Source organism: Eulemur rufifrons, chromosome 10 (genome assembly GCF_041146395.1).
Source record: "Eulemur rufifrons isolate Redbay chromosome 10, OSU_ERuf_1, whole genome shotgun sequence".
In the NCBI taxonomy this organism is placed as follows: domain Eukaryota; kingdom Metazoa; phylum Chordata; class Mammalia; order Primates; family Lemuridae; genus Eulemur; species Eulemur rufifrons.
In genome coordinates this window covers 24980569-25005320 of record NC_090992.1, presented here as the reverse complement: position 1 = coordinate 25005320, position 24752 = coordinate 24980569, and positions in this window count along the sequence as shown.

Here is a 24752-nt window from a genome sequence, read left to right as displayed (position 1 = left end):
TCTCCCCATCTGCAAAATGGGAAAGCTGCTACCTACCACACAGAGTGAGAATTCAGTGAGAGAATCCATGATAGCTAAAATTTATTTAGTTCCTACTGTGTACCAGTGACCATACCATGCCCTTGTCATACATGTTTTCCTTCTTAATCCTGACAATTGTCCTATAAGGCAAGCACTACAATTGTGCCTGTTTGATAAATGAGAACCATAAGGCTTTGGACTTTCATGTCACAGACCCGAGGTTCCTCTTTCATCAAGTAGTACAATGAGAATTTGACCCCTTTTCTGCCATATTTCAAAGCCCATGTTCTTGATATTAGCACCATGTGCCTAGCACCATGCTTGGCACTAGTAAGTGCTCAATAAACATTCCTCTCCCATTGTTTGGAGATACCAACTTATGTTGTCCCATCAAAGGTGCTAGATTCTTGCTGGCCAGGACTACCTTATTCTTCTCCCCCCATGGCCACCAGTACCGTATTACGCAATGTTGATGCTGAAGAGCTATTTGTGGATGATTTCAATAGGGTTCCATGATCTCAATTGAATTACCCACCATGTTTTCCTTGTGACAGACAATGTTTTACAATTCCCCAGTGACTCTAGGACGTGTTGGTTGTACACAGAAGCCATAAAAGCCTGAAGCACTCACCAGCTTCTAGAGTCTTACAGTCTAGTTCCCTGGTTTTTCTCATTAGCCAGATACTCCAGCCTCCCAAAAGAAACCTTCTAGAATGTTTTCTGCTGTGTACCTTTTTAGGGTGGATTAGGAATCTGAGATTAAGTTTTCATGGGGAAGTGGAGAAATATTGCATGTGGGTACTTTGTGTCTGGAGAAGGATAAAGGCCAATACTGAGGTGAAAAAAGAAAAGAGAGACTTTGCTTCCTTCACAGTTCCAGGTAGGATTCCTACTCTGGCTCTCTTCACTCCCCTGACATAAATAGTTTTGAACCCTTTTTGTTTCATGCCTAGCTTTGATGATCTGGTGGTACATACTGGCCTTTTCCCCAGGAAAATGCATGCCCATACACACACACAAGTTTGCACAGGGTTGCAAAGACCATATGTACCTTCCTAAGAATCCATGGTTCTCTCCCTACCCCACACCTGCAGATTAACAACTTTAAGGGTTCCAGAGTCTTGGAGAGGTTGGTAAGTTATCCTCCCCAGAGAAAGATGACAACCTTTCTGGGGTATCTTCTGTGAGGCAGAAACCAAGTATTTGTTTCTGAGGAACTAGAGTTGTTGGAAGGCACTCCACATCAACAGTCTTCAGGGTGGACATCTTCATTAAAAAGGAGTTGCACTAACACTGGATTTCTTGCCTTGGACAACATGCTAATATCCTATCACGGCATTTGAACAAAAAGGAAAGAAAAGATAACAAAAAGAGAGACAGGGAGATATGACATATCAATTACCATAATTAAACCTCAAAAACTGACTATGTAAGAAGAACTTTCCTCTGTATACATTGATGATCAACATAGAAATAATAATAAGGATGAAAGCAAAAGCTTAAGTAGCTCTTACTAAGTGCCAGGCATTATTTCACATGCTTTAACTGATATGAAAGGTCTTAACACCTTTTCCTCCATGAAAACTACAAGAAAGAGAAAAGATGTTCTTATTCTTACACGGACAGAATCCAGAGTGGGATGAGGATTTAAAATATTCCATTGAAATGACTGAAGAGAGCTTGTATTATTTCATTATTATGATGCTTTATTGGATAAATTTTCACGTCTCCAAGGGTTTAAAGGGATCCAAAGAACTGGCCACTCTGCAGGAGGATGCAAGGATTCCCACCTCTCCACAGGTCATCTGGTGGCAGAAAGTGGGCTAATTGTGCAAGGTCCAGACTCCTTCAGAGGAACCCCCTGTAGCATAATGCCCTGCTTACCCCCATTGTTCTCTAGGAAAACTCTTGTTTTCCACCTCGGTTGGTATGTTGCAAACACTTTATCCCAGAGACACTGGGGGCCATGGGGAATGGAATGTTGCCCGTGAGCCAGATGTTTGTAAACCTTAGCTCTGAAATGTGGCACAATACCACAAACCGTCAAGTTGTATAAAAACTAAAGCAAAGACAAAAACAGAATGTAATATTTACCAGATGAGGTTTGTGTGTGTGTGTAATCTTGTTGGAATTTGGGGAGGATCCAACTCTCATACATTTCAAAATGGGTCTCATGTCCCACCCCATGCTACTCCCCACCCCTCAACCCAGTCTCTCCCTCAGGCACAGAAAAGGCAAAAGCATGAGAGTGAAAGGCTTTGTCCTAATAAACAACGAGTTTGATGCAGCTCTCGGCAGTTAGCTATACGTTGAGGGATGTACAAGACATTTTTGGCCCTATCTCAGAGGGAGAGTCCTAAAAATATTATTTCTGGAACAATTTTCAAAACCAGTGCTAAACAATAGGATATTGTGTGTGTTGGCAATTTTTATTCTGCATGAGTGGTTAAACAGTTATATTAGCTCTATATTCATTAGCTTGTCCAAAATTTTAGCATGTGTAAAATAAAACTAGATTCAAACAAGAATTTCCAGTCATGTGGAAGAAAATATTTTTCTTGATGTGACTGTTGATGTAGTTTCACTATGTGTGTACTCCGACACGAATGAGCAGCCTGGAGAAACCAATAGGAGGTACTTGTTTAAAAAAAAAAAACAAAAAACTTTAGGATGAATCAAAATTGGAAAAGAGGAGAGAATTTTAAATGCATTTGAAGCACATGCGTTCTGGAAAAACATCAGGTTATTTTGGGTTTGATTTTGAAACGGTAGAAATAGCCTCCTAGTTTGAAGGGTTACATCACAAGCGTGGTTACTCTCTCTGTTGAGAAGGGAAGTGAGAAATTTGGTACAGTGGCTTCATTATGACAGATACATTTGTAAAATGTGGGTCTAACCTACCAGTTTTTCACCATATTACTCCTGGTTAGAACAGGTGTAGATGTGTGACCCACGGGTGCTAAGTCAAAGATTAGGTGATGACTAATTCAATTGTCTCTTTCTCTTGAAAAATCTGAACTAAGAGGACCAACATCCGGGATCCAACAGTGTTAAGACCCTGAACTGAAAGGTTACATTGAGATGTGAATGAGGTGGCCTTTTTCAGCCAGTTGTGAGCTGAGAGATTAACAGAGAAAGCCAATCTGCCCAGAAAAGTGGGAACTTTGATCAGTTGCACAGAAAAAAGAACGTAAGATGGTGCGTTCCCAGAAAGAGAAATATGGTAGATGTAAATGCCTCGCAGATAGGTGGTTTTCCATTTCCAGTCTCCGTGAGGCTCTAAAATAGAGCACTCCCTTTTGTTTGAGCTAGCTCATATGCTCCTTCTTACATAGATACCAACTTCCAAAAACACTTTGATGGTAATAGAAAGTCCAGCACCATAAAACCCAACACTAGAAAAAGTTGCCAACTATTTCACTTATTTAAGTTAAGAAAATTCAATGTTTAGATTTGGACTTACAGATATGGGAAATTTAAAAAAAAATGTTGTTTATTTGATTTGTTTTTACAAAAGTCTCTCACACCCTTGGGCAACACTGGGTTGGAGCAAAACCATAGTGAGAAATGGATTAGCTGGAGAAAGCATCGCAATCATGTTTGCCATAAAGCTGTGTTTAATAATTGCATATTGAGTAGTGGACTTTATGGCATTACGCAAGATAGGTGAGAGTAGGGTGGGTTTCCAAATAAAACTGCTAATAGCCACATTCTGAGTCTACCATAGACGGTTGATTTCAATTCTTTTTATCCAGCTGTGTTGCAGTAAGTGAAACTGGAAGTGTTAATAGCGAATTAAATGAAATAGATACTGTACATGTGTATTATGGGAACCATAAACTCTGTAACCTTAGCAGAAGATTCTAGAGGAAGAAAAAAGATCCCCATGGTGTGCTAGCACATAATTTGAAAGAAACTACCTTACTTTTAAGTCCCACTTTGACTAATAGAGGCTCTGATGACAAAAGATCATGCCATTACTTTGGGAGGTCAAGATTCTAGTTTCAAATTGCAATTAAAATAGATTTCTGCATCCATTGCCAGCCCCTCCCACCCCTTACCCAGTGCCTCGCTTCCCCAACCAAGTTCCTGGATTTCTCATTTTCTATGTGGTTCTCCCAAACACTGCACTGAGAAATAAGTCCTTTTGCAAATTAGCAGACTCATTAATGATGAATACTGTTGGTTAATACTTACTGTGTGCTGGGCACCTTGCTAAGCACTTCATACAACTTTATCTCTTTAAGAGTCACAGCCACTCTGGGGGAGGGACATTTTCCTGCTCTCTCTTTTACAGATGAGGAAAGTGATGCTTCCAGAGGTCAGAGTACTTGCCCAATGTCACACAGTTCTCCACGACAGAGCTGGGATTTTCCCCCAGATCTGACTATACAGTCTGTGTTGTTACAGCTAAGCTCTTCAAACTGCAAAGTTCTGTGCTTAAGTCTTGAAAAGATCCAATCCCAGGGTCTCTTCACATATTAGATATTTTCCCATAAATGACGAGAAAACTAGATCACAAGGCTGTAGATACTCCAGTTGAGAAAACACTGGTTCTCAGTTTAAGCGATATTATTTTTCATATGCCCACTGCATGAAATGAGCTTGGCAATATTTTTGTTTATAGAAAAAAAAAATCACTCCTTATTGTATTATCTATGGTAGCACATTGAGTTAACAAATAATAAATGTTTTATAAGTTTTAACTACAAAGGTTATTTAACTTTGTATAAATTAATACACATGCCTTTAGACCTCATATTCTGAGACTATCTTATCTTAAGTCCCATTTCAAGGAACCTAGGACAGGCCTACCCCCCTGCATAATTCTGTGTGGTAACAAGGCTGACAAATAACACAATAAGAGTCCCCTCAACAAATGCAAACTTCTTTGGATCTGCTCACTTTGTTTCAGGAATCATTAGTAGAGACAGTTGATCTCTCTTAGAATCAATGGAGGCTATTTTTGGAGACCCATTTTCCAGGAAAGCAAAAAGTTTTCATATTCTGGTTTGCAGTTCATTTTTAACCTTATATAAACATTTTTATCTTAAATATAATATCACAATAAAATTTAATCTGTAAAACATGTTACAATTTTCCCGAAAGCAATAAAGTCAGGGGTGGTGGTAAAGTAGGGAAAATTCCTAACTTGCAGTTCGACCTTGGCCTTGGAGGGAAAGGTGGGTTGCTGTTTATCCTCTGGCTGTTCCCCAGTGAGACATAAGGTCTTGCATACCATGTCCTGCCCTTCCGAAGTGAACACTGTTAGTTTTGCTGCTGTGCTATTATAGAAATGAAACTCACAATTATGCAAATAAATATTTGCTTAATGTAACAAATTATTCTATTTTGGCTCCTTTAGCTGTGCTGCATGATTTTTTTTTTTCTTTGAAAATAAGCTGACACTGGAAATAAAGGAAATGTAATAATTACCACGGGAAATATAGTTTGAAGATGGCAAAGAAGCTAAAATAGCAGTTGTAGAAAAGGGAATCAAAATCATTTGATGTTACCAACCGTACTATTAATGGGGCTCCAAGGAGAGGAAGGAGTGAGTGAGTTCCCAGAGCTATTAAGATTCCATCAGCCTTTTTCTTGCTTTCAGCGGTCCGGTTGTATACCTTTGATGGCTGGCATGGATTCAAAGCATAGAGGGTGCTTCGCTTGGAAATTCTCTCACCCATGCAAAGAAGGATGGGGCTCAGTGAATATGATGTCTAGAAATGGAAGGCACAACACGCCATCAAGCAAGTATCCGCAGCTAATCATTTATAACATTCCCCATACATACTCAACCCCACTGATCTCTTCTCTTCCCACTCTTTCTTTTTCTCAGTTTCTTATTTTCTTTCTTTTTTTTTTTTTTTTCTCTTTTAAAGAGAAAACTTCATCTGATCTGGCAGAGAACAACAAACCTCTAAAGTGAGTGTTTTGTGTTCTAATGACAAACGTTATCCCAGGGCAGCTGGGGTGGGGGGCCTGGATGTACACAGAGTTATCTGGTTATAACTATGACAATGCCCAGTAAGGGGAGAGCTTGGGAAAGGTCCTCCATCAATGGCTGGGTGCATTTTCTCTTCTGCGGAGAATCTGAGTCAGCAAAAGGGATCCTCTCACTGCCCGCCACAAAGGCTTGGGGGGATTAGTTAAGATTACAGAGCTCGCCCTTATCAGAGTGGTCAGAATACAGGTAACATTAGCCCTTTCTTTGTCTTACCACATACAAAACCCTGTTCCAAAGAAGGCAATGGGAAAAGCTTTGTGATTTCTAGGTTTGGATTGAGTTTAAGATGCTTCTCTGAATTCCCAGTACGTTCCAGCTTGGAGCTACGTTATTCTTGAGGCTGTCTTGTGTTCATGTGGGATTTGGGCAGTGGGGGTGGGGGAGGGAGAAAAGGAAGATTTAAGGTTCTAGCTAAGACTGTTGGGAAGGAAAATTTTTGCTTTTTATATCGTTTTTGTTTTATTTGGCCCATCATTCCTTGGACAGCCTTGGAAATAGCACGCACCATGGAAGAATGGGGTTTGCTTGTCTAACTTTGAGAGATTGGGATAGTGGTATGGGATGGCCATTAAAGTGGTTACGTACGGAGCACCATAAACGCTAACACGGAAACACATGCATAATCTATTCTGGGGGAAACAAAAACAGGCCATGAATTAATATGTATGATATCACTTTCTTTTAAAAAAAAAAAAAAAAGCATATATGCATGTATCTTAAAAAAAAAAATGTATGGGTGGAAATAGACCAAAATGTTAATAGAGGTTATCTTGGAATGGGGGATCGGGGTGATTTTATAGTTTTTGCTCTTTGCTTATCTATATTTTCCCCTTTTTTTCCCAGAATATTCAGCTTTACTTACATATTTTTTTATTTTAAATTAAAAGCTAAAAATGTAAGATACCAAAGGAGGGGTGAAAAAGAAACAGGGATTCCAGAAAAATCTAGCTTGGGCCCTGCCCTTGCCTGGTTCTGGCTGAGAAATCTGAGACAACCACTGATCACTCTCACCCTCAGGCTCCTGTTTATAAAACAGGGATAATAAATAGTGCTCGCCTCACCGGGTCGTCGTGGGAATTTAATAATTGAACATGCATGACACTGCTTTGTGAAAGCAGGTACCCTCTGTGGATCCAATGGAGTTGTGTTTGCTGATATTTGGCCTCCTTCTGTTCTGGGAGAGCTGAGTCCTTCCTTGGGAATTTTCTGTGGCTGAGGGGGTGACAGTTGTGTGTGTCCCCTCAGGAAAGCCACCATCCTCCACAGTCCTGCCAGATCTCCCCAGCTTCCCTCCCTCACTTTGCTCATCATGGTGGTGGCAGTGGCTTGTGCAGAGGGGAGCTACTCCTGGACGTTTCTTCAGAGAAAAATGAGAAATGTGTAGAAACAGCTCCAAGGTAGAACTGTGGCTGCAAAGGAGAGCAAACAGCTTGGAATTTAAACCCCAGCCTACCGTGTACTAGGTATGAGACAAGCCACATAATCTCAGCTTCGTCAGCCAGGAAAGGGACATAATCACAGTGGCCCACTCAGTGGGTCATCACAGGCATATGAGAGAATGACAGAGCAGCCCTTAGCTCAATGCACGTTGGCTGCTGCCCTTGCTAATCCGCTGGGCACTCCCTGCTAATGACAGCGCTAGTGATGGTCAGTGGTCACCACTATCATTACAAACCATTCAGTAATAGGAGGGCCGTCATAATGTGCATCCACTAATAACTGCATGGCAGGAGGAGGTAACCCCCAATGTGCTGCATTCTTTTGATGCTAACTTTCTCATCTTCTTGGTATTTGAAATGCAACAGGTTTGGTCCTCCAAGTTTTGGAGTTTTATTATACTCCATCCAAGAGTATTTTCTTTGCCTAAATCAAGAGAGGGGGAGCGAGATCAGAGAGTGAATGGCTAATGCAGCAATGAATAAATAAGGCTGTATTCTGAACACCTCTCACACAGGGCTGCAGGCCTGGCAACTCATTTTACAGCTTTGCTCTGACTGCTAAATCAGGGGCCCTGTCATTCCTTGGAAATTCACTGGGAACAGCGAGGCAGCATGGTGCACTAGAGGGCCCCCTCCGAAGCCTGCAGGTCTATTTGGATCCTGCGCATCTATGCCTCGGTGCTACGATCCTATACAAGCACCTTTGCATGTCTCACTCGACTGTTACAAGAATGAAAAAGGGTGTATTTAAAGAGTCTAGCATAATTGCTGCATATAGTAGGCACTTCATATATTTTTATTACTGTTAATATTTCTCTTATCACCAAACTGAATTAAGAACAGTAGAAGCGAGAGTCCTTTTCTATCTTGTGCTGGACAACAGCCCCTAATGTTAGGCTCTGTCCTGAGCACCTTAACAAGATGGATCTAACACACTGGAGGTGTGTTCTGGAAAAGACCAAGGAGATGGGAGCGACCAGTGCTGGGTGATGTCTTGCTTGACTGACATAAGGATGCTCAATTAGACCATGAGAGGAGAAGATATCTCTTTACAAAGAACAAGAATGACAACAGCAATGAATATTATTAATTATTAATTATATGCCAGACTCTGTTCTAATTTCATTGCAGCCAATAAGTTTGTTAACCCTCACAATAATTATGTGAGGCATAGTATTATCCCCATTTTACAGATAAGGAAACTGAGTCACAGGAAGGTTAAGTAACTTGGCCTTCAAAGCTGGACCATCCAGTGCCTGTGTCCATGCTCTGGCCTGCTGTGCCATACCCACTTCCCATCTCTGATGGAGCCATCATGGGGAAGAGAAATTAAAAATGCTCCATTACTAAAGGAGTCAAAGTAAGGCCTGGAGAAGAAACTTCAGGGAGAGAGATTTCATCTCAGCGTAAGAGAAGTTAACACTCAGCAGTGATTCAAAGATTGGCTGCCGCAGGAATCAGTGAGTCTTCTGTTACTGGAAGTTTTCAAGTAGTTGTTGGAGGGCTGGGATAGAACAGTTTTGAGGGGATTCTATTATCTGGAAAAGGGTTACACTAAATAAACTCTAAGTCTCCTTACAACTTTGAGATTCTCCTATGCCTAGCCTAACACATGGGCATTGTTCAATAAGAATTTGAATAAGTGAATAACCAAATGAATTCTATGATTCTGTGAACAAATCAGATCAAAGACTTACCTAATACGTGCAGAGCAACAATGATCTTTTCTTTCAGAAGCCTACACTGCTTAGTGACTTTAGATATGTTGATCAACAATAAAGGTTACCCTTATACTGTAATTTTATATTAAACTGTTTTCTTTGATATAATTGGACTTTAAAATCTTTAAATACCAGGCAAGAGATAATGCCTTAACTGGTATAAAACAGAACACATATTAGAAACCATAAATATAGCATTAAATGATGGCGTCAATAGAAATATGATTCGGTTCCAGGTGAATATTCTAGATGCTGCCAAGATGTGCTGGGTCAGAGATCTATCTGAACTATTCATTCACTTATTTACTGAGCATTGATAATTTTATTTAACTTAGCTCTTACTATATGCCAAGTCCTGCACAAAGAAGAATGAGAATGACACTCCCCTCAAGGGAGGGCATTTGTCACATAAGGTTATAGATAAATTTGTGGTGGAAAAAGAATGGGCGATGCCCCCGGGCACTGATGAACTTAGCCTTGGGGACAAGGAAAGCTGCAGGAGAACTCCAAGCCAAAGAAACTGGATGTTCAAAGACCTACAAGCAGGCACAGGGCCAGACACATCAGAGGCATTTGATAAATAGTTTGTTCCCTGAATACAACTGATCTGTGGGCTACATCGATCGCATAGACTCGTGATTCTGAAAACGTGGTCACTAGGTCAACAGCTTCAGCACCATCTGGGAACTTATTAGAAATGCAAATTCTCAGGCCTAACCCCAGGGCTGACTCAGAAACCCTGGAGGTGGGGCCCAGCGCTCTGTGATTCTGACACATGGTCAAGTTTTTTGCCCTCTCTTAAACCGGGCACCCGAGTAGAATTTAGCCAATAAATCTTCCCCTAAAATAACCACACCCCAAATAAGATTGTAGGTTAACAATGGTAGAGTACAATTTCTCAGAAAGGGCAAAGCTTTTCTGTCCGTAGACCACGCAAGGTATTCTCCCAGTTTCAGATGGCCCAAGGGGTTGGCATCTAGAACAGCAACACACGATTAAGAGGCTGTAACCTGCTAGTCCTGGCAGGCAGCCCATGTACCCTCTCTGATGATGGGAACATCAAGAATTCCTCCCTCGTTCTCATAAGGATTCATGGAAATCTGTGGCTGATTTCCCTGAGACATTCCAAAATCGGGAACCAGGTCTGCTGAGTGGGTCTCCAAGGACAGCCCTCGGATTGGGGCTGTGAGTCTCTGGACAAACCAAGGAAATAGAAAGTGAAAACAAACATGGACATTTATTTTCCTAACTTGCCAATTGCAAACAGAATTTTGTTTAATAAACCATGAAATGATTCACAGAGGTCTGTGTATTATTCCAAAGTGCAGCTGGCTAATGTAAAAGAATCCCTTTTTCTTAGTTTTTCAGGCCATATGCAATTCCCAGGCATGCCAATTTGTATTTATTTATTGGTAAGGCCTGGATCTGCTTTGTGAGTCAGTGTATTGGGAATCCCCATTGTCAAGTGGGCATTGTAAACAAGAGCCTGCAGGAGGGAGTGAGCTGGTAGTAATCTCAGACACTGACTCTCATCTCCACAGCCCCAGCTCAGCCCAGGTCATCATCCACACCAATGGATAACTGCAATAGTCTTCGAAACATCCTCCCAAATATTGCCATTAGTTCTTTCCAATCTCACCTCTGTGCCCAGCCAGAGTGCATCTAAAAAATGCATATCTGATTATGGCAACCATTTGCTTAAGAAGATATCTTCAAAACTCCCCAAAGTAACTAAAATAAAGCACATGCTCCTCATTATCAGACTTGCATGTGGCCCTTCCTGCCTCTCATCTCCATCTCTCTCACTGTGGCTCATTCCACTCCAGTCACAGTATCCTCCCGCCTGGCTTTCAGTTAATGGTAATTGCTTTGTTCTCTGCCTCAGGGCCTTGGCACTGACTGTGGCCTCTAATATAAATGCTCTCACTTTTCCTCTTCCCCCAGCTATGTCTGATTCACACTTGAGATCTTTCTTATCTGAGGTTTCCTCGGGGGACGCTTTCCCTCAACCCCACCAGACCACAAAGATATTCCTCGGATGACTCCCACATAACCATTATCAAAATTGCAAGAAAGTAATTGTTTACTTGACTGTATAATATACTCTTTCCTGTTAGAACATAAGCTTCTTAAGAGCAAAGGCAATGACTGTGCTGTTAACTACTGTATTCCCAGCACCTGGCCCCGTGTATAGCATACAGTATGTTCCAGTCAATACCCATTGAATAGCCCAATGAACGAACTAAGACTTTACAAGAATTTGGGATTTCTGGAGCAATTCAAAGGAAGGGAGAAAGATGTGTTAGACCTGGGGCGAAGACCATTCCAAGAATAGGAAACCACTTTGGAAAAGGTCAAATTAAGACAAATTTTACATAGGGGACTTGTAACTCAGAGACCACAAATTGAAAACTCGCCATTTAAGAGTATCTAAAGACCAGCCTGAGCAACATAAGGTGACCCCATCTCTACAAAAAAGAAAAAAAAAAAAAAAGAAAAGAAAACTTAGCTGTGCTTGGTGATGCATACCTATAGTTTCAGCCACTCAGGAGGCTGAGACAGGAGGATCACTTGAGCCCAGGAGTTTGAGGTTGCTGTAAGCTGTGATGACACCACTGCCCTCATGCCTGGGCAACATAGCAAGACAATGTTAAGGAAGGAAGGAAGGAAGGGAAAGAGAGAGAGTATCCATACATAAGACTTTACGGGTGCTATAGTCCGTGAGTACAGTTTTCCAGATGGAGGAGAAGGAGTGGAGACTCTAGCACTGTAATACAGGATGTTTCTTTTTACTTCCAGTCAAATATATTGTCAAAAACTCTTTATAGTTTACTGAATTATTCCCTCCCTATTTTCAGAGTTTTAGAAGCAAGAGCATTTCCTCTTGCCATTAGCATCTAAAGGCTTTGATTCCCACAATATTGTGCTTTCTAGAAACCTCTCCCTACAGACAATCCCAAATACAGAGGCTCCGAGGGACCTGGGCAGCTCTGGATTTAGGATGAGGGAGTGGGCAATTGATATAGCCTGCGGAGTGGCTTCTCTTGGGCTTTTCTCACTGTTTTGTTTGGAAGGGCCAGCTGTCTCATCTATTGCTGCAGACTTGTGCTGGCCAGGAGGAGAAATACATAAAGAAAGGTATCTACTTTTGAAGAAATATTTGTGTCTTGATCTAGACAAAGTATCAGAACCACAACTTCTCTCAACACACACATGCGCACACACACACACACACACACACACACACACACTACATAGAACCCTGTGCTGCCTGGGAAGCCAAGACAGCTTCTACCCTAGACACGTTACCCACAAGGTGCCATATCACAGAGTTTGATCCGTTGTGACACACAGACATGTCTGAACTACCTGAGGGCTGCCAGGGAGACCTCCCTCTTGTTTTCTCTCCTCCCACATATTTTCTACATACTGCCTCAGTTGTCTGAAATGCCACCATTAAGTAGTCTTTCTTTGGGCTAAAGTATGGCCCTTTCTACGTAGTCTCTGTAAATAGCAAATGCTTACAATCACATCAAATAAAATATTAAATCCCCTGCATATGTTCCTATTAGAGAGCCTCATGGTTACTCTGTAAATGGTAGCTGTTATTTTGTTAAGGACGGGGCCGGTATGGTGGTTTTCAATTTTTACAGCACTTTAGAATCAATAGGGAAAATTTTCTGAAATACAGGTGCCTGGGCCCTCCCCACAAGATTCTGATTTAATTTATCTGGGGTGGGACTAATGCATAAGCATTTTTAGAGTTTCACTCAGGCGATCCTTCAAGCAGACAGCATTAGGAATCACTGTCACTTGAACGTGAAGTGGCAAGACACATTGCTTTCCTCTTATGGCAGACCTGAAGGGCACATTTTTGCCTATGATTGGGCCCAGACCCCCATAAAGAAAGGAATAGGAGACAGACCCTCTAACAGCCCAGGACTGAGATAAAACCAGAGCCTACTCACTGGTATGATTCAAGAGTTCTGCCCTTACCCTCCACCCTGGCCATGGCTTTCCTGTTTATGACCCAACAAGTACAAAAATGATAAAAATCATATAAATTATACAATCTTTTGTCAAGGTGGATGACTAAAATAATGCTTAGCATTTTCAACTTTGAAAAACCGATATAATAGCACCCATGAAGGGGAAAATCTTCTTTTCTGTTAACTTTTATTCACCTTCATTTAATTTTTAAATATGTAGTAAACATAATAGTAGGGCTTCTCATTAACTAGGGTATCTTACAGTCATAATTTTTGATACACAACATTACTTACCAATTAGCCTGTCTTGTTCGTTTAAATTTCTTTGCTCATATTTAAATGGGAGCTAATGATGCCTTTGTTGACTTATTTAATGTTATGTAAATGTGGCTATAAACTGTGAAGGGTTTAAGCAGAAGCACTATTTTTGCTTACTCTTCAGATTTTGGAGTGTGTAGAATCCCCAGGAAACACACATATCAACACAATGAATGTAAGCGACTGAGGAGACCAAGTAATAATAATTTTTAAAACAAGACCAAGTAATAATAATTTTTAAAACAAGCAATGAAGGATATTTAGAGTATAAGGTTTTTATTTTCCTCTAGGTTAATTGTTTCTTTGGGTATCAAAGGAGTTTCAAAGTTAACTTCACAGTTGTTGTTTTATTTTTCGTTTCCTGCTCCCACAATCACCCAGCATAGGCCAGTCTAAGGCCATCTTCTCAGCTCAAGCAAGGACAGCAGGGCTTAGTGGTGGCTCTCTTGTTGGACTTTATGGGCCTTGCTCCCAACAGGGCTCTGGTCTCCCTCATGGCTGGCATATAAATAATGAAATGAATGAATAAATGAAAACTTTATAATTTCACCATGTACGTAGATGCTCCTTCCAAAACACTGGCTTCTCAATATTGTGGTCTTCGCTCCTCCAATGATCTTGCTCACTTCCCCAGCTCAGCCACTCACTCCCTTGTCAAACCTTGGACCTAGTACTTAGCAATAATCAGACACTATCTTGGTTGAGTTCTGTGCTTACCTCCCTCTCTTCTTACCACCTTCCAGTTTTCCAACTTACTTCATCAAGTGCCCCAACTTCAACCATCTTTTCACCCCACCAGGACCCCATCCATTGATCCTAAACCTTTCTCTCTCTCTCTTACCACCTTCAAGTCCTCTATTCTCTCCCCACCCAGCTTCAATTCCTTGGTAAAACTTAATAATCACTGACTGGCAGGCATCTTTGAATCCCTTGCTGCTCTTGGTTAAATCCAATTCTCTTTCTACTCTATACTTGCACCTTTCAACTGAATACTGGTAAAGAAAAGGGTCTCCCCATGCTGAATAGACTCACTTTACAATTATGACTGCAAATATCACGTGGCTCCTTTTGCTGTGTGGCAAATATAGGCTGGTATACTTCTAGCCTGTTCTGCTCTCTTTAATCACTTGTTAGGGTTGAAAGGTGGTCCCCCTCCCTGCCCAAAATTTTTATGTTGAAGTTCTAACCGCCAGTCACCTTAGAATGTGACCTTATTTGGGAATAGGATCCTTGCAGATGTAATTAATTAAGTTAAGGTCAGTAGGGTGAGCCCTAATTCACGAAGATTGGTGTCCTTATAAAAAAGGGGAAATTTGGACACAAAGACACACACAGAGAGAACACCATGTGAATATGAAGACAGAGATACAGGTGATGCTTCTACGAGCCAAGGAGAGCCAAAGATTGCCAGAAAGCTACCAAGAGCCAGGAGAGAGCCCTGGAACACATTCTTCCTCTCAGCCCTCAGAAGGAACTAACCCTGCCAACACCTTGATCTCAGACTTCTAGATTCCAGAGCTCTGAGACCATAAGTTTCAGTTGTGTAAGCCACCCAGTTTGTAGTATTTTGCTATGCACACAAATAATCTACTCTATCATACCTTCTCTCACTGCAAACCATCGTCATTTCTGCCCTGTCCTCATTCTTAACTGCTGACCCTGCTTCGTCCTTCACCAAGAAACACAGAAATAATCAGAAGCTTCCAGCCCCACCCACACTCAACCCCAGAGGAGCAGGCACTAACCAGCCTCCTCTCTACGGAAAGCCAGTCTGGAGCACGAGGTGCCACCCTCACTCCCCTCCTTGCAGGTACCACCCCAGGTATTCTCTCCTCTTTCTCCTCTTTCTCAGTTCTCCCCCTCTCCACTGGATCATTCTGATGGGCATACCAACATTCTGCTTTTTCTCCCACTTTCTCTTAAAGGAAGAAATTCTTCAAGAAAATGTTGACTTTTCTCCTGACTCCCCTGCCAATACTGCCTCATTTTGTTGCTTCCCTCAGCAACAAAGCTTCTTGAAGAAGATCCTTCTATCCATGGCCCTCAATTCCTTTCCTCTCATTCTCATAAACCGACTCCAACCAGGCTGTCTCCCCCACCGGCCCACAGAAATTTCTTTTTTCAGGTCACCAGTGACTTTCATGCTAAACCCAACGGTCGCTTCTCTTCTTACTTGACTTAGTAGCAACACCTGCCACAGTTAATCAAAATTTTTCTCCTAAAAACAATCTCTTCACTCAGCTTCTAGGGCAACACAAGAAGTCAATGCTACTTCTGCGTCTCTCTGCTGGTTCCTCCTCGTCTCCCTGTTTATTAACGCGGGGGCTGCCCAGGGCTCAGGGTTTGTTTTCATCCTGCTTCTAACTGCATTCAGTCTCTACGTCCTCAGGACAGTGCTTGTCACTCTCCTCCGACATCAGACTCCGACTAATGTTGGCTGCCTACTTGACATTTCCATTTGGAGGTCTGATATTCCAAACTCAAGGCATCCAGAATTAAATTCTTAAATTCTTGATCTTCCTTTTCAGATCACTCCTCCTGCAGCTATCCCCATCTCAGATGATGGTAACCACAGCCCTCTCATTGGCTCAGGACAAAAACTTTGCCGTCATCTTTGACTCTACTCTTTCTCTTATCTCCCATGTCCAATCTAGCAGGAAATCCTGCTGGCTTCATCTTCCCAGCAGATCCAGAATCTGACCATTTATTACCACTTTCATGCCCACCACTCTAGTTTGAACTTGCCGTCGCCTTTTGCCTGAATGACTGCGATAGCCTAAGTCTATTCTTAACACAGAAGCCAAAGAGATTCTTTTAAAATATGTCGGGTCATGTCACTTTGTTCAGAACCCAGCAACAGCTCTTCATTTCATGCAGAGAAGAAATCAAAGCTCTTATAATGGCCTCCAAAGCTCTCCTGCCCTGTCCCTCCCAGAGCATTGCCTCTCTGACCTCCCCTGCACAGCCCTGCCCATTCTCCTCCGGCCAGGCTCTGCTCAACAATCGCTCCTCACCATGCCTGCTCACTCCCACCACAGGGCCTTTGTGCTAACTGTCCCCTCTTCTGGAAAGCCCTTCTCCTGAATACCTTCAAAGTCAATGCCCTTACTTTCTTCAAGTCTTCGCTCAAGTTTTCTCTCCCAATGAGACCTACACTGTGCCTCCCGAATATTCCTCATCATCTTCAGCGTCTGCATCTTTTAACTTTTTTCCACAGCATCGATCAACTTCTCTTACTAGGAGTATTGGTTTGCCAGGATTGCCACAGCAAAATATTAATACCGGACTGGATGGCTTAAATAACAGAAATTTATGTTCTCACAGTTCTGGAGGCTGGAAGGTTAAGGTCAAGGCGTCAGCAGGGTTGGTTTCTCCTGAGGCCTCTCTCCTTGGCTCGCAGAGGGGCCGCCTTCTCGCCGTGTCCTCACGTGGGATTTTCTCTGTACTCTCGCCCCTGGTGTCTTCCTGAGTCCAAGTTTCCTCTTACAAGGACACCAGTCAGATCGGATTAAAACCTACCCTAATGACTTCATTTTAACTTAATCACTTCTTTAAAGGCCCTATCTCCAAACACAGCCACATGCTAAGCCACATTCTGGGGTTAAGTCCTCAAGATATGAATTTGGAGAGGACACAATTTAGCCTGTAGCACTGAGTACTTTGCTTATTACATTATTTATACTCTGTCTCAACCCTCTGGTCCCAAACTCCCAAAGGAAAGTAAGTTCATGACCGCAAGGACCTTGTCTATCTTGTTCTCTGCTGTGCTTTCCACATAAAGAACAGTACCTGATATAAGGTAGGTTCTTCACAAGCATTTATTGAATAAATGAATGGATGGATGCCAGTCCGGGTGAATAGGAGTTAAGAGCAATGAAGAGAGGCTGTGTAGGAGATCTAGGTTGTACTTGTGGCTATGGGATCTTGAGCAAATAGCTTTTTCGTGCTGAGTCTTACCTTCCCCATCTGCAAGAATGAGGGTTCGTGCCCGTCCTTCTCTGCCCACCCCCCTGGGTGGCTTTTAAGGCTCCAGTGTAATAATGTACATGGAAGTGCTTTAGGATCCTGGACCCTCATTCAAATGTGAATCATTGTGTTTACCTTGTGGCCAGTAATAATAATAATAGCAATAATAATGACAGCTGTCGTCTACTAAGTCCTTGCTGTGTGGCAAGCACTGTATGAAGTGCTTTTCATTCACTGCCTCTTTCAATCCTCAGGAAAACCTGTGAGATAGCTACTACTCTCTCTGTTTTTCTAACCTGAAACACTGGATAGTAGTCATTGGGCATCAAAAATGCAGATTTGCTCCATAATGTATAATAGAAATCAATTTCACCTTTAGAACTCAAAGAAGCATATGTTTGAGGGTAGGTATGTGTATGTATATTTAGGTTAGTATTAGAAGTCTATCCTTCAGATAGTTAACCAGTAAATATCCAAGATCTATAGGATGGTGCTGTATCTCATGGCCGTGTAGTCTATAAGGTATTGTAGTATTCAGGCTATTTCAGAAATGGCAAAATATGTTTTATTTTTTAAAACTTTTAGGAAAGTAGTCACTAAACTCAGCAAACTTAGCAAGAAGGACAGTGTTCTCCTCTGCCCTCTGAGTAAATATAATCTACTGGCTTTCCTGACTATATATGTCTTATTTCTAAATGCTTCCTTCTTTTGTTTTTCTAGTATTGTAGCAATTGCTAAAGATCTACCAAGAGGGATTATTGCTAAACCCTGTCAGAGCAAGAACCAGAGTAATTTGTGTACAGTACAGTCAAAATTACACCATTACACTTGAAGCTAATATTATCCTAATGAGTTGAAATGGAGGGAAGAAGGTTGCCTAGAAAAGACTGTAAATGACTTAGCACTGGTTTCTCACTTCCAACGATAATGTTCTTCAGAACTGTGTTTTGAACACATTATTATAGATTTAAATATTTTAATATTCATTTATTCTAATTTTCCTTTTGATAGGTACTATCGCTGTGCTTGCATTTCATCAGCTCTGACTAGTGACACCACTCTATTTAATACCTTCCTTGGCCAAATTTCTTGTAAAGTGGAAACTAGGTTTTAGCTGCTTAAGGAGGTTTTAACAGCTCCATCGTGGTTCAACATTTAAAGCTCAGATTCTAAACCCAAATCCTTTAACAAGGAATTATCAACCTAGAGCTTATGTAAGTGTACTGGCATACAATCTATTGGAGATATTGTCAATATTTGCCCTAAATTACAATGTAGGAGGGGGACTGATGAATTTGATTGTGCCGTAACTTTACAAAGGGCCAGCTGTTCTGACAAACCTCTTACCCCAAAATTTACTCCCTTACCCCAGGTCTTCACTTGACTGCCTTTTTCTCAATATTTAGTCTTAGCTTTTCACAAAGGCTTTCCCAGACCATCTAGTCTAAAATAGCAGCCCCCCAAATTGTGTGTTTCAGTCACCTCATGCTGCCATAACAAAATACCACAAACCAGGTAGCTTAAAAAAACAGAAATTTGTTTTTTCACAAATCTGGAGGCTGGAAGCCAAGAGTACATTTGAGTCTGTGGCATGCCAATAAAGTAAAAAGTCATGTTGAAAGGACAAACAGCAATAGTTAGAAGAAATGTCCTGGACAGTTTCTATGATTTATAATATTCTTCACCTTTGAATTCAGAGGTGGGTCTGAAAACACACGGAAATTATGGTCACCCCACACTGCTCGAATGTACACATACACACCAACGATCTGTCATTGTCTCTTTGAATCCCAGGTCTACCACCAGAAAGCCACGTGACTGAGGGCAAGTCCTGTGGGAATTGTTTTTCTTATTTCTACAGTGAGAAGTAACAATATGTATCATAAGGTGGGGTGCTGAGTGTTAAATTTGCCAATGATTGTGGAGCACTTAGTGCAGAGTACGCAGAAGTGCTCAATAAATAATGACTAGTTGCCGCTGTTTTGGTGACAATGATTCTACATTTCTCTCTTTAAAAAAAAAAAAACTCACTAATCTTATTTTTTATCATCTATAAAATGTGAATGATGATACTTATAAATTTTCTGTAAATATTAAAAAAATGTATACATACTACTATCCTTGATATATAGTAAGTGTTCAATAAATTTAGTCTCTCTCTTATCCCTATGGAACTTTTAGGGACATTAATATACATCTAAAACAACTGTGCCTTCTTAAAGCAAAAGATAGAGAAGCCAACAAAAGTAACAGGATAAGTAAGAAAATTAATAAAGGTCAAGCTTTGTTAATAAATTCCAAGGAGCATTTATTTCTGCATCTCTCTCTTCCTTTTCCATCTCGTAGCCACAAGCTGTCATACTAATGATGAGGCTGTTTATTACTAAGCAAAATCTCAATAAGAATAATAGAAAATTATACTTTTAGTTCTCTTTTGACATGTTTCCATGGATCTTTCCATTAGCGTAAATTGGTCTTATAGCTAGAAAATGGGCCAGCCGGTGACCAGAGCTATCGCCTTAAATTGCTTTGTGAACTTAGTCACATTCATCACTTCCTTCCTGACTCAGCCACCCCCCCTAAATAGCAAGATCTGAAATTTATGGGCATGTGATAGAAATAGCATAAATATTGGGTATGAAAATTCCTTGGAAAAATTATTCTACACAACCATGTGTTGGGTAAGAACTCAGACAGCATCTGATCACTCCCCATATTTGGACCATGAGTCGGTCATTGTGTGTCTGTGAGTACTGCGATGACAGGGGCAGCAGTGTGAGGAGGGAGGCAGAAAAATTAGCCTGAGGGAGGAGAGGAAAAGGGAGGCAGTTTTTCCAGGTCAATGGTTCTCAATTGTCTAGAGCCTCAGAACTGAGCGAGTTCTAGCAATCACTAAGCCTTCCTCATCTCTTCCCCCCATTCCAAGATCAGATGTACTTTCTAGCGCCTTCTAGCTTGCTTGATATGTGAACCAGAAACCTGAATCCAAGACACCCTCCCTGCACCTACCACCAGCGAATGCTATTCTTGCTTTTTATGGAAGATTTGGACCTAGTTCTATGACTCCCTTAAGTGATCAGTAAAATCAAGTGTGTCATGTTCATGGGCACGTTCCTGGGGACCAAGTCCTAAAAGTATATGACTCCAAGATATTCTACATATTTCTGTTAGGAGATCGCTCACACACATGTGACAACTACCATCCTTAGCTTCATTCTCAGATACTGACAAGGTGTCTCTACCAGCATCTCAAACTTAAGGCAGCATCTTCTCCATCTACACTGAGTGTTCCTTATCCCATATAACCTCTCTTAGTTCAGGTTCCATATTTGTCCAGCCTTTCTCTGCCAGCCCTCACTACAACATCTGGTCAGCCACCAAGTCCTAGGAATTCTTTCTCAGAAAATGTCCTTGAGCCAATCCCTCTCTCTCTCACCATTTCCCCAGTGCTGGCCTTCACCGCTTCTCGCCCTGACAAGTGCCAAGGCCTCCCTCCTGCTCTTTCTACTTCGGCCCTACATCTGCCCCCCTTGCTGCAGCCAGTCTACCATCCTAAACACAGCCCGATCAAATCACTGCCTTGCTCACATGGCTTCCCATGGCTTCTTGGAAAAGGCCTATGTCCCAGACAGGCAAACAAAACTATCTGCAGACCATCTGCCCTGACAACCTCTTCAGTTCCATTCTTCTCGTCTCCCTAATTACCTGTCACACCCCCGTCAAACTGCACAACTCACAATGGCCTTTACATACCTTGCTGTTTCATGCCTTTGGGAATCTTGTCCTTTATTCTTAGAATGCTTGACCCTCTATTCTTCTTTCAGGAGTCTGATACTTCATCTCCTTCCAGAGGCTCCCTGTGACTTGTCGTCTCCCACCTTCCTCACTTGCTCCCTGCCCAGAGGAACATGTATCTTTGTCTGTGCTGCCAGAGCTCTATTGTGCACAACTATTACCTAGACCCATGCTAGTACTATAGCAAATAATCATTTGCATGTTTGTGCTTCTCATGAGACTGTGACCTCTCAAAGGATCTCATCCGTCCTGTAGTCCAGTCCCTGTCACATCTTCTGTCCCTTAACTGGTACTAATGGTATCTGTTGAATTGAAGACAGTTAAATGTAAAGAAGGCAGCAATCATATTTCCTTATTTGGCAGTGCAAAAACATGAAAATTAAAACAGTTGTCCTGCTATAACTTTATTTTACTCACTGATATTTAAAATGACCTGCAAGTTGCTTGTTTTCTGTTTTCGTATTTCCTAATGCCTACACTGACTTTTATGTAAATATATTTTAAACTCTTTGAGAAATAGCAATGAAACACATCTCTAAGAATCAATGCCATCCCACGACATTTCTGGTGCTGCAGTTTGGCCCACAACAGTTATACCCTCTGTTAGAATCTGCTTACATGAATCTGCTTACCGTCTTCCAGAAATGAGGGTCCAGGTTCATCTGTACATGCCAAATTCTGAAGTCAAAGCAGAATTCAAAATTGGTAGGTGGAGAGTTCAGAGTTGCTATGTGAGATGCACTCTGTGAGATGGCCAAGACATTAGTGGCACTAGGACAAAAATACAGCATGGAAAGAGCTTCCCAGTGATGGATGAGCTTTTGGAGAGCTTACAAGCTCCAAGAAAAAAATGCAATTCTATCAGTAGGGCCATTTCACAGGAGAGGTTGTTCATAGCTTTTATCTTATGCTCAAAAGAGTTTGTGATATCTCAAAGTTTGTAAAGCATTTAAGAAAGCTCTAGATCCTTTTTGCCATGATATCTTGTTCTGTTTATGAGTTTTAATCCTGTGTGGTAGTGGTGGTGGCAGTGGTGGTGACGGTGGTTAGTGGGTGGGGGAGTTTTCTCACATAACAAGTTGAAGAAATCTGTTCTTCATTGACCAACTTATGGCTCATAAGTGAGTAATCAACATAATCTAAATACTCTAAAATGAAATATTCTTTTGGGCTCCACAAAATGCCTATTAGGTTGAAACCAATCAGTAGGAAATGACTGGTGTTTGTTAGTGTTTGAGAAGAGAGACCATCATTCTTTGCACATTAGCATTCCGGTTGGTGCCAACATAAACCTCTAGACCTCCAAGTCACAGAATGTGTGATTGTTTTCATATGAGTGAATCTGGGACCACTTGTTAGTCCTATTTCCATTGCTCACTTGAAAAATGGAGTTCCACGTTTCCGTAGACTCTGGTGACAGAAGTAACAAAATAATCCTTCTGGGAGTTGAACAATCAGGAAAGGACATTCTTTCTCTAATTGGTGTAGTCCTAACTGTTATTTTCATATAATCGTGGAGTTGGAAGAGAGAGAATGGCACAAACACTGATTTGACAGTCATGTAAGCTAAAAAGGCTTACTCATGAAACTCCACCCACACCACAGGGGGTCCCTCCCGAGGTAAAGGAAGCTCTGCCAAGAAGGATATGGTAGTTTAGGCCTTTTGGGTATTTTTCTAAAAGTGCCATAAGGTATTGTTTTCCAGTATACTGTCTCTTATATAACACCAGTTTTCCAGGCCCTCAGAACATACTGTTTCTATATGCAGAGTCTTTGGGTTATTGGGCTTTAGGGAGAGAAGTGGTAATATAATCTCCTTTCTGTACTTAAAGAAAATAATGCCATTGACTCTCCCAACCCTACTACACTGTCTGAAGTGCTGGGTCCCTGAGGAATAAGGCCAAGATTTGAGGCATTTGTTTGTTGTCACCTTCCCTTTGCTAGTGAGTGTAGTGTTGGGTTCAAGCTGGGAAGTTCAATAAACCGGAGTTTTAACCCCAACACTTCCATTTACTGACTGTAACCCCAGAACTGGTTACTTACTCTCCTAAGTCTTAGTTTCATAATTTGTAAAATGATCCAATTATTATATCTGCTTTATAGCATTGTGGAGAGGAATTAAATTTAAAAACACATATTGAGTGGCATTGTAAATCCAGATGCTCCTTGACCTACAGTGGGATTACATCCTGATAAACCCATTATAAAGTCAAAAAATTGCAAGTCAAACTATCATAAGTTGGAGACCATCTATACTTCAAAGGAAACTGTTAAGAAAGTGAAAACAACTCACAAAATAGGAGAAAATATTCACAAATTATGTATCTGGTAATCATCTACTATTCAGAATATTTAAAGAACTTTTACAACTCAACAATAAAAAAAGACAAATAATTAAAATTGAACAAAGAATCTGCATAGATGTTTCTCCAAAGAATATATACAAATTGCCAATAAGTACATATAAAAATGTTCAGTATCATTAGTCATTGGGGAAAAGTCAACCAAAACCAAAAAGTGAAATTAAAATCAAATCAAAACAAAAAATCAAAAATGAGATACCATTTTACCTCCACTAGGATAACGGTGATCAAAAGGACAGGCAATAGCAAAGGTTATTGAAGATATGGAGAAATTAGAACTCTCATACATTGATGGTGGGAATTTTAAATGGTGAAACATTAAAAAACAATTTGGCGGTCCTCACAAAGTTAAACATAGAATTACCACATAACACAGCAATTCCACTCTTAGATTTATACCCAGGAGAATTGAAAACATGTTCACACAAAAACTTGTACACTCATGTTCATAGCAACATTTTTCATAATAGCCAAAACTGGAAACAACCCAAATATTCATCAACTGATGAATGGAGTGGCGAAATTTGGATTAAAAAGCCATGCAATGGAATATTATTTAGCCATTAAAAAGGAATAGATTACTAATACATGGATGAACCTCAAATTTTACTTATGCTAAAAAAAATAAACTATTCATAAAACACCACATATTGTATCATTCCATTTATATGAAATGTTCAGAATAGGCAAATTCATAAAAGCAGATGTATATTAGTAGTTGCCAGGGGTGGAAGGAGGGAAGAATGTCAATGACTGCTAATGGATATGTGTGTATGTGAGCATATGATACATAAAATTATGCATATATTACATAAACATAATATTAAATGTGCTATATAACACATAATATATGTACCTAAATATATATTATATTACATATTTATATGGAAATTTATAATTTTTAACATTTATATTTAGAAAAGAAAACCAGAGTTGAAATCAATGTTCTAAACTTCTACTTTAATAAGCTAAAGAAAAAGAGCAAATTAAATCCAATGTGTATAGAAAGAAGTAAATATTAAAGACCAGAAATCAATGAAATAGTAAAAAGGTCTAGAAAAAAATCAACAGAGTTAAAAGTCAGTTGCTTGAAAAAATTACTAAAATTAATAAAACTCTAGAGAAATTGATTA